Source organism: Anomaloglossus baeobatrachus, chromosome 10 (assembly GCF_048569485.1).
Source record: "Anomaloglossus baeobatrachus isolate aAnoBae1 chromosome 10, aAnoBae1.hap1, whole genome shotgun sequence".
NCBI classification, from domain to species: domain Eukaryota; kingdom Metazoa; phylum Chordata; class Amphibia; order Anura; family Aromobatidae; genus Anomaloglossus; species Anomaloglossus baeobatrachus.
In genome coordinates, this window is record NC_134362.1 from 74,451,246 (window position 1) to 74,464,301 (window position 13,056).

Here is a 13,056-nt window from a genome sequence, read left to right on the forward strand (position 1 = left end):
TATTTGTTGTCCAGATGTTTTCAGCTGATTCATCAATTGTAACTTTTGAAAAACTCACACATTTTCGGTGAAAATCTACTCCAGTTCCTCCTTCACCCTCCGGAGTGATTTTTTTTAATTGTACACCTTATTTAATGCAAGTTTTGCAATGTTTTAAAAGATCTCTCAACTCTTTGTACCATAAAGGTTAAAGAGGAAAAAAAGAAAATTTTTCATTTTCCTCAAAATTTATTTACTGCGAACGTCATGTGTAAAGTATTCGGTTTTGCGGAACGGGCCTTGAATCTTAGACATAGATTACAGAAACGGGGCTACCCTGAGGCGCTTCTTGATTCAGCCTATGAAAGGGTTATGTCGATGGAGTCATATACCCAGGGCCGGATTATAGGCGGGCAGGCGGGGCTTCAGCCCCGGGGCCCCCACCATAAGAGCTTCCAAGGGGGCCCCCACCACCAGGGCCATACTTGCCACCCATCAGAATTTTTTTTTTTTTTTTCACACCCTCTCCCCCTCCGTAAAGACAGTCTAATACATCAGCTGTGTTTTCGGGGGGGGGGGGGGGGGGGGGGGGGGGTGTGCACACCTACATTTATTTGTATCTGCGTCTCTAAGACGCAAAATCAAACTGCGGGCGCAGGACGCTGATTGACCCCGGAAGTAGTTTGTACTTCCGGGGTCAGAGGTATGCCTGCTCCCTGCTCTGCTGCGGGGTCCAATGCCGCGGCCGTCACAGCAGGACGCCGCCCAGGCCGCGGATGAGAAGACCGGCGCCGCGGATGAGAAGACCGGCGCCGCGGATGAGAAGACCGGCGCCGCGGCCGCGGATGAGAAGACCGGCGCCGCGGCCGCGGATGAGAAGACCGGCGCCGCGGATGAGAAGACCGGCGCCGCGGCCAGGAGAGGAGACTCACCGGAGCAGGAGGATGGCCGCGGCACCGGAACAGCAGCAGGAGGACGGCGGCCTATACCGGAGCAGCAGGAGGATGGCATCAGAGCAGGTAAGGGCAGAGCTGAAGAAAAATGTGTGGTGTCTGAAGCAGACTGTGTGTGTGTGTGAAGCAGAGCTGAAGAAAGATGTGTGGTGTGAAGCAGAGCTGTGTGTGTGTGAAGCAGAGCTGTGTGTGAAGCAGAGCTGTGTGTGAAGCAGAGCTGTGTGTGAAGCAGAGCTGTGTGTGTGTGAAGCAGAGCTGTGTGTGTGTGTGAAGCAGAGCTGTGTGTGAAGCAGAGCTGTGTGTGTGTGAAGCAGAGCTGTGTGTGTGTGTGAAGCAGAGCTGTGTGTGTGTGAAGCAGAGCTGTGTGTGTGTGAAGCAGAGCTGTGTGTGTGAAGCAGAGCTGTGTGTGTGAAGCAGAGCTGTGTGTGTGTGAAGCAGAGCTGTGTGTGTGTGAAGCAGAGCTGTGTGTGTGTGAAGCAGAGCTGTGTGTGTGTGAAGCAGAGCTGTGTGTGTGTGAAGCAGAGCTGTGTGTGTGTGTGAAGCAGAGCTGTGTGTGTGTGAAGCAGAGCTGTGTGTGTGTGTAGCAGAGCTGTGTGTGTGTGAAGCAGAGCTGAAGAAAGATGTGTAGTGTGAAGCAGATCTGTGTGTGTGTGTGTGTGAAGCAGAGCTGAAGAAAGATGTGTGGTGTGAAGCAGAGCTGTGTGTGTGTGAAGCAGAGCTGTGTGTGTGAAGCAGAGCTGTGTGTGTGAAGCAGAGCTGTGTGTGTGTGAAGCAGAGCTGTGTGTGTGAGAAGCAGAGCTGTGTGTGTGAGAAGCAGAGCTGTGTGTGTGTGAAGCAGAGCTGTGTGTGTGTGTGAAGCAGAGCTGTGTGTGTGTGAAGCAGAGCTGTGTGTGTGTGTGAAGCAGAGCTGTGTGTGTGTGTGTGAAGCAGAGCTGTGTGTGTGAAGTAGAGCTGTGTGTGTGTGTGTGTGTGAAGCAGAGCTGTGTGTGTGTGTAGCAGAGCTGTGTGTGTGTGAAGCAGAGCTGAAGAAAGATGTGTAGTGTGAAGCAGAGCTGTGTGTGTGTGTGTGTGTGTGTGAAGCAGAGCTGAAGAAAGATGTGTGGTGTGAAGCAGAGCTGTGTGTGTGTGTGAAGCAGAGCTGTGTGTGTGTGTGAAGCAGAGCTGTGTGTGTGTGAAGCAGAGCTGTGTGTGTGTGAAGCAGAGCTGTGTGTGTGAAGCAGAGCTGTGTGTGTGTGTGAAGCAGAGCTGTGTGTGTGTTTAGCAGAGTGTGTGTGTGTGTGTGTGTGAAGCAAAGCTGTGTGTGTGAAGCAGCTGTGTGTGGGAGAAGCAGAGCTGTGTGTGTGTGTGTGTGAAGCAGAGCTGTGTGTGAAGCAGAGCTGTGTGTGAAGCAGAGCTGTGTGTGTGAAGCAGCTGTGTGTGTGTGTGTGTGTGTGTCTGTGTGTGAAGCAGCTGTGTGTGTGTGTAGCAGAGCTGTGTGTGTAGCAGAGCTGTGTGTGTAGCAGAGCTGTGTGTGTAGCAGAGCTGTGTGTGTGTGTGTAGCAGAGCTGTGTGTGTGTGTGTGTGTGTGTGTGAAGCAGAGCTGTGTGTGTATATGTGAATCAGAGCATTCAGTGCGGCACCCCAGAGCGCTAAGCCACCCATCCCAGTAATGTGTACGCCACCAGAGCTGTTTGCCACTCCAGTAACATCTATGTCCCCTCCTGTAATGTATATATTGTAGGCCCTAGCCCCTCCTGTGATGTATATACAGCAGTGCTGTGTCAGTGTGCATGGTGTGCAGTCATGTTAGTGATGGCCATCATGCAACACAGCCACATGTCCTGGAGGAGCTGGACGGAAACAAGCGGGGGAGGTGAGTGATGCTGCTTTTGACTTCTCCATATTAACACCTGTAATGCGTCTGTGTCTGCATGTGTGTCAGTGTATATGACTGTGCATATATTTGTCTGTTTAAATGTATTTTTGTGAATTTGTCTTCAAATATGTATATGTACGTATGCCTGTATGTGTATGTGCGTGTCTGTGTGTGGATGGGGCCCACTAAGACTCAACCGGGGACCACAAAAACCTGGAGCCGGCCCTGGCTGCCTTAACATTGGGATGAATAAAAAAATATGTGAGCAACTCTACTTTCTGTGTATAAGTGATGGCTGTGAGTGATCCTGGACTGTATCTGTATTATACTGTGTGTATAAGTGACGGCTGTGAGTGATCCTGGACTGTATCTGTATTGTACTGTGTATAAGTGGCAGCTGTGAGTGATTCTGGACTGTATCTGTATTGTACTGTGTGTATGGGTGACAGCTGTGAGTTATCCTGGACTGTATCTGTATTGTACTGTGTGTGTATAAGTGACTGCTGTGAGTGATCCTGGACTGTGTCTGTATTGTACTGTGTATAAGTGACAGCTGTGAGTGATCGTGGACTGTATCTGTATTGTACTGTGTGTATAACTGACAGCTGTGAGTGATCCTGGACTGTATCTGTATTGTAGTACTGTAAATCTGAATGTGGCAGAACAGGAGAAGATAAATGTTCATTAAATTTATATCTAAATGCTACAGTTCGCGCTCTACTGTTATGGCTAAAAATGTTAACGTTTATGGGGCCCCCACCAGATTTTCTGCCCAGGGGCCCCCACCAACCTTAATCCGGCCCTGCATATACCGGTCACAGTAACCCGCGAGGGAAAAGAAAAAAGAAAAAAAAACAAGACAGTAAAAAAAGATTTGTATTCAGTTTCAAGTTCAGCCCACTAGACAGCGCAATAAGAAAAGCACTAAATAATAACTGGCATATCTTGGAAAGAGATCCAGATTTAAACAAAATGACATGTTGTAGACTTTTAATTGCCTACAGACGGTGCCACAACCTGAGGGATTTGCTCGTGAGGAATAGGTTAGCCAGTCCAGGCACATGGCTTGATAAACATTCCCCCGTAGGGAATTTTCACTGTGGCCAATGTAGATTCTGCAACCTACACCTCACGGGGGACTCTATTCAGATTGGATCCCACGCACACCGGGTTAGACAGTTCATATCTTGCAAAACCAGATTTGTGGTGCATGCAATATTTTGCCCATGTGGAAGATTCTATATTGGTAAAACCATCAGATGCATGTACAGTGCCTACAAGTAGTATTCAACCCCCTGCAGATTTAGCAGGTTTGATAAGATGCAAATAAGTTAGAGCCTGCAAACTTCAAACAAGAGCAGGATTTATTAACAGATGCATAAATCTTACAAACCAACAAGTTATGTTGCTCAGTTAAATTTTAATAAATTTTCAACATAAAAGTGTGGGTCAATAATTATTCAACCCCTAGGTTTAATATTTTGTGGAATAACCCTTGTTTGCAATTACAGCTAATAATCGTCATTTATAAGACCTGATCAGGCCGGCACAGGTCTCTGGAGTTATCTTGGCCCACTCCTCCATGCAGATCTTCTCCAAGTTATCTAGGTTCTTTGGGTGTCTCATGTGGACTTTAATCTTGAGCTCCTTCTACAAGTTTTCAATTGGGTTAAGGTCAGGAGACTGACTAGGCCACTTCAACATCTTGATTTTTTCCCTCTTGAACCAGGCCTTGGTTTTCTTGGCTGTGTGCTTTGGGTCGTTGTCTTGTTGGAAGATGAAATGACGACCCATCTTAAGATCCTTGATGGAGGAGCGGAGGTTCTTGGCCAAAATCTCCAGGTAGGCCGTGCTATCCATCTTCCCATGGATGCGGACCAGATGGCCAGGCCCCTTGGAGAGAAACAGCCCCACAGCATGATGCTGCCACCACCATGCTTGACTGTAGGGATGGTATTCTTGGGGTCGTATGCAGTGCCATCCAGTCTCCAAACGTCACGTGTGTAGTTGGCACCAAAGATCTCGTCTTGGTCTCATCAGACCAGAGAACCTTGAACCAGTCTGTCTCAGAGTCCTCCAAGTGATCATGAGCATGTGCGTTTTAAAGAGCATTATAATTCTATTTCCACGGGCAAAGGCTCCCCAAGGTTAATTGACCACATACGTGATGAACATGGAGGCAAAGCGGAGGACACCCTACGCTTCGCTGGCCTGGTGAGAGTTAATTTACCTCCTCAGGGAGGCGATCACCATAAACTGTTATTGCGAATGGAGGCCAAGTTAATAATAAAATTGGGAGCACAGGGCAGTCTAGGGTTAAATGACCGTAATGATATGACAGTGTTCTTATGAAAGAAAAATTCATGGTTACACAGTACCAGAATGTAACATGATTTTGGGAGATTTTTTTCACCTTTTGTAATATCTTTTCTTGTTTGTATGTATTTTTGTTTTTAATTTATGGTATGACATAATTGTATGTACCTTTTAATGTCTCTTACACAGTGATCTAAGGGTTAAAAAATACTGTTGACATTCCCCCTTGTTTTTAATGTGTGATGATGCGGTCTTGATGCACTCCCCTTTTTAAGGGAAGGAGGTCCGTACTCACATGTAGACCCATGGAAGCCTGATTTGCAGGCGAAACGGCCGTCGTCCTCAGGTGAGGGATCCTGCATCTCGGTCCCGTCTTGCTGCTTTTATAATGCACCTGCAACTATAATAAAGTTTTTCCGGCACTGAAGCTGTCAACAAAAACCATCAACAAATACCACAAGACCAAAAAATACAAAAAAGACTTAACTCCCCCCCTATCCCGTAAATAATGAATTTGGGTGTTTGGGGTTCTAGAACTTTCTGACAAACAGGAACGTTCTGTAATAATTGACCACATAGGAGATTTACATGATTGGTTTATGGCAGAAATTGAAGTGTTAACAAGAGGAATAATAAAGAAAAAATCTACAAAGATGAGATAATACTGAGATGATGACCATGTGAGGACCATACAACCCATATGGTCTTATATCACTATGTAATCTCATACAGCTTATGGTCTTATAATACCGCTATACTGTATATGTACTGTATATGGTCATGCTATACTGCCAGGGCCGTATTTGCCACTAGGCACCCGTGATCCCAAGCCTGGGGCGGCGCGTTGCAGGGGGCGACATTTTCAAACAGCAAAAAAAAAAAATGTTTTACATCCTCTCCCCTTTTGTTAGAATGTCTAACAAATCTGGTGTGTTTTCGGAGGGGGGGGGGAGGCGCACCTCTATTTATTTGTATCCACATCTTTAAGAGACGCAAATACAAATATGTAAACTGGGGGCGCCGACCACAAGGAGCTGATTGAACCCGGAAGTACCAGCGCCTGCACTTCCAGGCTCAGAGGCGCGCGCGTGCCAATCAGCTCCATGCTCCGTGCTGTGGCGTTCAATGCTGGAGGCGACACACGCCACGGAGGAGGACGCGACTGACGCTGGAGCCAGAAGAGGAGATTCACTGGAGCAGAAGGAGGGCAGCGGGCACTGTAGCAGGTAAGGGCTCACAGAGCTGAAGATTCGTAGGGAAGGTGGAGGTGTCGTTAAGGCTGAGCCTAGAATGTATGGGTGCCTTCCAGGTTAGTGGTTGGTTGGGGAGCCTAGCGATGTTTCTTTTCCTCCACTATAATCATGCAAGGGGGGGCTCTGCAGCCACCCCTTCTTGTCGCTGAAGCTACAGACTAGGCATGAGGGGGAGGGGTGTAAAGAAAGGCTAATACTAGAGACTGGAGAGGGGAGTGGAAGAGAGCGTAATACTAGAGACTGGAAAGGAAGAGAGGCTAATTCTAGAGACTGGAGAGGGAGGGGAAGAAAGGCCAATACTAGAGACTAGCGGGGGAGGGGAAGAGAGGCTAATACAGACTGGAGGGGGGAGGGGAAGAGAGGGTAATACTAGAGACTGGAGGGGGGAGGGGAAGAGAGGGTAATACTAGAGACTGGAGAGACTAGAGGGGGAGGGTAAGAGAGGCTAATACTACAGACTGGAGGGGGGAGGGGAAGAGAGGGTAATACTAGAGACTGGAGGGGGGAGGGGAAGAGAGGCTAATACCAGAGACTGGAAGGGGGAGTGGAAGAGAGGCTAATACTAAAGACTGGAGGGGGGAAGAGAGGCTAATACTAGAGGCTAGAGGAGGGGAAGTGAGGCTAATACTAGAGACTGGAGGGGGGAGGACTGTTAGAGGGGGTTAAGGGGGCCTAGTGCTGTAGAGGGGGGGTAAGAGGGCCTATTGCTGTAGAGGGGGCGTAAGGGGGCCTATTGCTGTAGAGGGGGGGTAAGGGAGCCTATTGCTGTAATGGGGGTAAGTGAGCCTATTGCTGTAGAGGGGGGTAAGGGGGCCTATTTCTGTAGAGGGGGATACGGGGACCTATTGCTGTAGAGGGGTGTTAGGGGGCCTATTGCTGTAGAGGGTGATTAGGGGGCCTATTGCTGTAGAGGGTGATTAGGGGGCCTATTGCTCTAGAGGGGGGTTAGGGGACCTATTCCTGTAGAAGGGGGAGTTTAGAGTTTACAGAGTGAGAAAATGCAAGGGACAAAATCGATGGGGAAAAGTAAGGACTCAGTATCGAGAGGGGGGGCAACATGGGGAGCACATTATGGAGAAGAGACAGCATGGGGATTCAATAAGGGGAGAGGCTCGGTGAAGACTCAGTATAGAAAGGGGGCAGCATGGCTGGACTCAGTATGGCGTGGAGCAATGAAGGGGACTCGGTATGAAAAATAGGATAGTGTGGGGGGTCTCAGCATTAGGCATGTGGTAGCTTGGTGGTCTCAGTATGATGAGTAGGGCAGCGTGGAGATCTCATTATGAAAAAGAGGCAGGCAGCATTGGGAGCTCATTATGGAGATGGGGCAGCATGCATGGAAAATTGTGAGCACAGTGTGCAGATCATGAATCATAACTGAGGAAGGTGTTGTGGGTATAATTTATAAGGAGGGTCGATGTGGTGTTTTTGCTTATTAGTGGGCAGTGTGCCATTCATAGTACACAAGGGCGGACAGTGTGGCGGTCATAGTGTACGAGGGAGGACAGTGTAGTAGAAATATTTTATAGAAAAGGATAGCGTGGAGGCCATCTACTGTAAAGGCCCTGTCACACACAGAGATAAATCTGCGGTAGATCTGTGGTTGCAGTGAAATTGTGGACAATCAGTGCCAGGTTTGTGGCTGTGTACAAATGGAACAATATGTCCATGATTTCACTGCAACCACAGATCTGCCAAGATTTATCTCTGTGTGTGACGGGGCCTTAAGGCCTAGGACACACGGCGAGAAAAATGGTGCGAGTGGAATGCGATAAAAAAATCGCAATCCACTCCAACCAATATTACTCTATGGGGCATGAGCAATTGTTTTCTCAAATCCCTGTGTGACCTCGGCCTTATAGGCACAGTGTGGAGTAATATTTTTTTAAAGGGAGCACAGTGAGGAGCAATCATTTTTTCAAGGGCACAGCACAGGGCTTATTTAAGGCACAACAAAACCATGAAAAAAATTCCTATTTTAAAATATCAATCTTTATTAGTCAATTTCTAAAAAACTGTCAGTGCAGTCAAGAGAGGAATAGCCACTTAAAAGTGGTTGGGCGGGTGTATAGGGGGGAAGACACGTGCGCCAGATGTCGATGTTGAGGATATAGGCAGGGGAGGGAGGGGGCCTGTCCTAGCCCTATGAGTTTCCCCTACCTAAAATTAGGTCTTCCCCCCTATACACCCGCCCAACCACTTTTAAGTGGCTATTCCTCTCTTGACTGCACTGACAGTTTTTTAGAAATTGACTAATAAAGATTGATATTTTAAAATAGGAATTTTTTTCATGGTTTTGTTGTTGATTGGGTTCCTCCCTGCATTTTGAATTTGAGGTATAAAACTTATTTAAGGCACAGCATTAATTCAGGAATATTGTAATGACACTGTTATTTTTCAGGGCACAATGTCAGGATTTGCTGCAGAAGACTGGAGAAGAGGGAAGTCACCATAAATTGCTCCACCGATCCCTCCTGTCCCAAGTCTGCGGTCTGCGGATTAGTTGTGTCCAATGATTTCCCAAAAAAAGTTCCGATGCTGCAATTCAGTAATCCATAAAAATTCTCTCTTTTATTTAGTCCAAGTATTAAAACATTAGATGAGTCTATTCAGGCATGTGCAGACTCATATGATGTTTTAATACTTGGAATAAATAAAATAAAATTATTTTTATGGATTCCTGAATTGCAGTATTGGGACTTTTTGTTGGGAAACTTCGGTGCACCGTTGGTATGCTCTTTTCTTTAGTGCACCTTTGGTGTGCTGTTTGCTTAAGTGCACCGTTGGTGTGGTATTTGCTTCGGTGCACCATCATTACGCCCTCGTATTTGTATTTTAAAGTCTTTATTAACAGCGCTCCATTAGTAAACGTGAGTGCTGTCTAAAATCAGCTTGCATGTCTGATTTTACCGTGCTGTCAATCAACACAAGGGACTGACTTTCATGTCACTCTGTGTAGGTGCAGATTTGTGAATCCTCCAGAGTGCACTCACTGTGCACTACAAGGATTCTCCAGTGTCTGTGGCGGGAATGATGGTCAAGTATGCGATATGCAGAGTCCCTGCTAGAACCTGTCTAGGGGATGCGACTTTGTTCCCTACAAGTGTATTAAGCGAGGCTGTACTCACTACACGAGTTCTGACCGGGAGTCTGCATAATGCATACTTGACCACCGTGAGTGCGCTCTAAGGATTCACAGGTCTGCAGTCATAGAGTGACACATAGTGACTGAAGACTTGTCATTCTAGACTAGATAACACCTTTAAGCTAAACTGTGTATGGGACACCGTAAATGTTTATGTATGTAAATGTGGTACCCCTGAGGCTCAGGTCGCCAAAGGGCACTGCAATCCACTCAGGGTGTGGTGCTGATCATGGATCCAAAAGGAGGTCGGTACCGGTTTCATCATCCACAACCACATACACACATGGGTTGCCCCTTCCCCACTGGGGACTGAGCTAGGGTCGGGTATAAAAGGGGTTTCCAACAGTGTGGCATTTACAGGATGCCATCATAACAGGGGCCTCAATCCACTAGCTCAGTACCTTGGTAGGGGGAGGAGTGGCCACCAGGGGGAGTTAGGAGTCACACACACAGTTATCTAAGTTTTCGGAGAGTTCTCCAGCAGGAGTGACAGTGAGCAGATATCTTTCCTGGTAGCTCCAGGAGGATATCGTGTCAGTTCCCCCAGGACCAGTGCTGTTCAGGGTGCAGCACCCTAGGGTGGTGTAATTCCACATTGCATCACCAGATTCTGCCAGACGGAGAGGTTCCATGCTTCTCCGACCACAGACGTTTCCAGAGCCAGGTGGCATATAGGACTCCCGAGGCCTAGATCACGGTCAGACTCAAGGGGATCCCCACTACTGGCATAGAGAACAGTACTCTAGTGAGGAAGGGCCCGCAGACTATTGGACCGGATCTGGCCTCCCGCGGATTCGGGATCGACTTGAGCCCATCACGGCGGTGACCAGTGTGACAGGGCTAGCAGCTGAAGTTATTAGTAAACTACAACCTGAACCCGCAGAGACCGTGTTAGCTTGTCCTTATCGGCGCCGCCGCCCAGCGCTTAGGTGCCAATGGCTATTACAACCCTCATCATCCACCCGGGGCCCGCTCCGCCTGTGGGGAGCGATACCATCCCGGCTGCCTTAACACCTGCCCTGGAGAGGAACCCGGCAGCGGCGGCTACTTCTGCCGCATACCACAGGTGGCGTCACGACAAACGTTTCCTAATACCCCACTTCCCCCAATATTTAACTGTACGCCTCAGGGCAACGGAATCGGGCAAGGCCACCCCGTGACAACGCCTGATCCGACCCGAAACAGGCCGGCAACGAGTAGGTTAACCGCCTGCCCATTGGGGCGCTACATAAACAGAAAAATAATTTTACAAACGAGCATTTTGCTTGTGGATCAGGTGATTTGACAGCCAGTTTAGTTACATCAATAATCAGTTTCTGATTATTGGCAGCATTGTAAATGCACCTCAGAGTAACTAAACTTTTGGGAGAATTTTATTATGTTTTATGCTCAATAATTCTGAGCAGATTGGTGGGGAATCTGGTCCTGAGACTCCAAACCACAGCTGAAAAGTCTTTTTAGTGGAGAGCCCAGCGCAGATGAAGGTGAAAGTCATAGTCCTCTCTCTTGAGCGGTGCACTTTTAAGGGGCCTTTTGCACAATCTATGGGGGCCTCAGGACCCAGACCCACACCAATATGCTCAGAATTAATGAACCTAAAACGGAAAAGATATTTCCCAAAAGTGAAGGTATTTTTTAAATGTTCAATAGTGCTAGTGCCTGCACCTCATCAGTAGTGTGGCTCCTGTATGGTCCGCAGTCTGATGATGGCTGGTAACAAATCCTGGTATCTCCTTACCATTGTTAAAGACATACTAGAAGCTGCAGTTTTATGTCAGACAATTATATGTTGGGCTAGCTTTGGTTCTGGTGATGTAATCTTGAATTCAGATTGGTTCTGGTAATGTAGTAGTGATTTCAGGTTGGTTCTGCTGATGTAGCCTTATACAGATTGTGGTTCTGCTGATGTAGCCTTATACAGATTGTGGTTCTGCTTATGTAGCCTTATACAGATTGTGGTTCTGCTGATGTAGCCTTATACAGATTGTGGTTCTGCTTATGTAGCCTTATACAGATTGTGGTTCTGCTGATGTAGCCTTATACAGATTGTGGTTCTGCTGATGTAGCCTTATACAGATTGTGGTTCTGCTGATGTAGCCTTATACAGATGGTGGTTCTGGTGATGTAGTGATTTGAGGTTAGTTCTGGTGATCTAGCAGTGATTTGAGGTTCGTTCTGGTGATGTAGCTGTGTACAGATGGTGCCTCTTGTGATGTTATCGTGATTCGAGGTTGGATCTGGTGATGTAGATGTGTAGATGTAGCAAAATTTAATTTATTAGACTTGATAGTAGATCATTATAGCGTAATTGTGCCAGACTAAATATATAGCTGTCTGAGTCCATACGTCAGCCAAACGAGTATTTGACAAAACCTCTCATGCACTATAGACAGGTTTCCCATCATTCGGCTGGCAGCTATCTCCCTGATTCTCTCATACACTATAGAAAGGTGTCCCATCATTTGGCTGGCAGCTATCTCCCTGACTCTCCCATGTACTACTGACAAGTGTTCCATCATTCGGCTGGCAGCTATCTCCCTGACTCTCCCATGTACTATAGAAAGGTGTCCCATCATACGGGTGGCAGATATCTCCTTGACTCTCACCTACAGTATAGACAGGTGTCCCATCATATGGCTGGCAGCTATCTCCCTGACTCCCCCATACAGTATAGACAGCTGTCCTATCATGACTCTGCCATACACTATAGACAGGTGTCCCATCATTTGGCTGGCAGCTATCTCCCTGACTTTCCCATAGACTATAGACAGCTGTCCAATCATTCGGCTGGCAGCTATCTAACTGACTCTCCCATACTCTATAGACAGGTGTCCCATCACTCGGCTAGCAGCTATCTCCCTGACTCTCCCATACACAGGGGCGCTCACTTTTTGAGTGCTCATGTTCTCTATGAGACAGACACTACTACACATCTATGGTGGTGGCTCACCTCTTGGTGAAAAAAAGGATCCATGGTCCGAAATTGGACATGCTGAATCTTCCTCTCACTGAGGAGGATGACCAGAGTGTGGAAGTGGAAGACGAGGTGGTGGATGATGATGTCACTGACCCAATCTGGCAAGGTGGCATTTAGGGCCAGCAGCAGTGCAGAAGAAGAGGAGTCCACAGCACTGCAACAGGCAGAAAGAGGCAGCGGGGTGGCCAGAGGGAGAAGGTGAGCAATTGTTCCCCAGAGCCTCCACACGCAGCCAGTTCATAGCCAAGGATTAGGTGTTCCACAGTCTGCCGCTGTATTACAGAAAGTGCAGAAAGCAAGACAACAGTCATTTGCAACCTCTGCCACACCAAGCTATGCATGGGCCAGACCACTACTAGCCTTACCACCAGCAGCATGCTCAGGCTCATATCATCAAAGCACCCAACTAGGTGGGCTGAACGCCTGGGTCCACAATCTGTGTCTGCAGGTAATATCACTGCCTCTTGCCCTGTGCTAAGTGCTGGGCAATTCCCTGTACCAGGATGGAGGCATGGGTGTGTCGCGGGTGGAGGAGGGGACGCTGCGCTCTCCCACTGCTCGGGTCCGGCCGCTGCTGC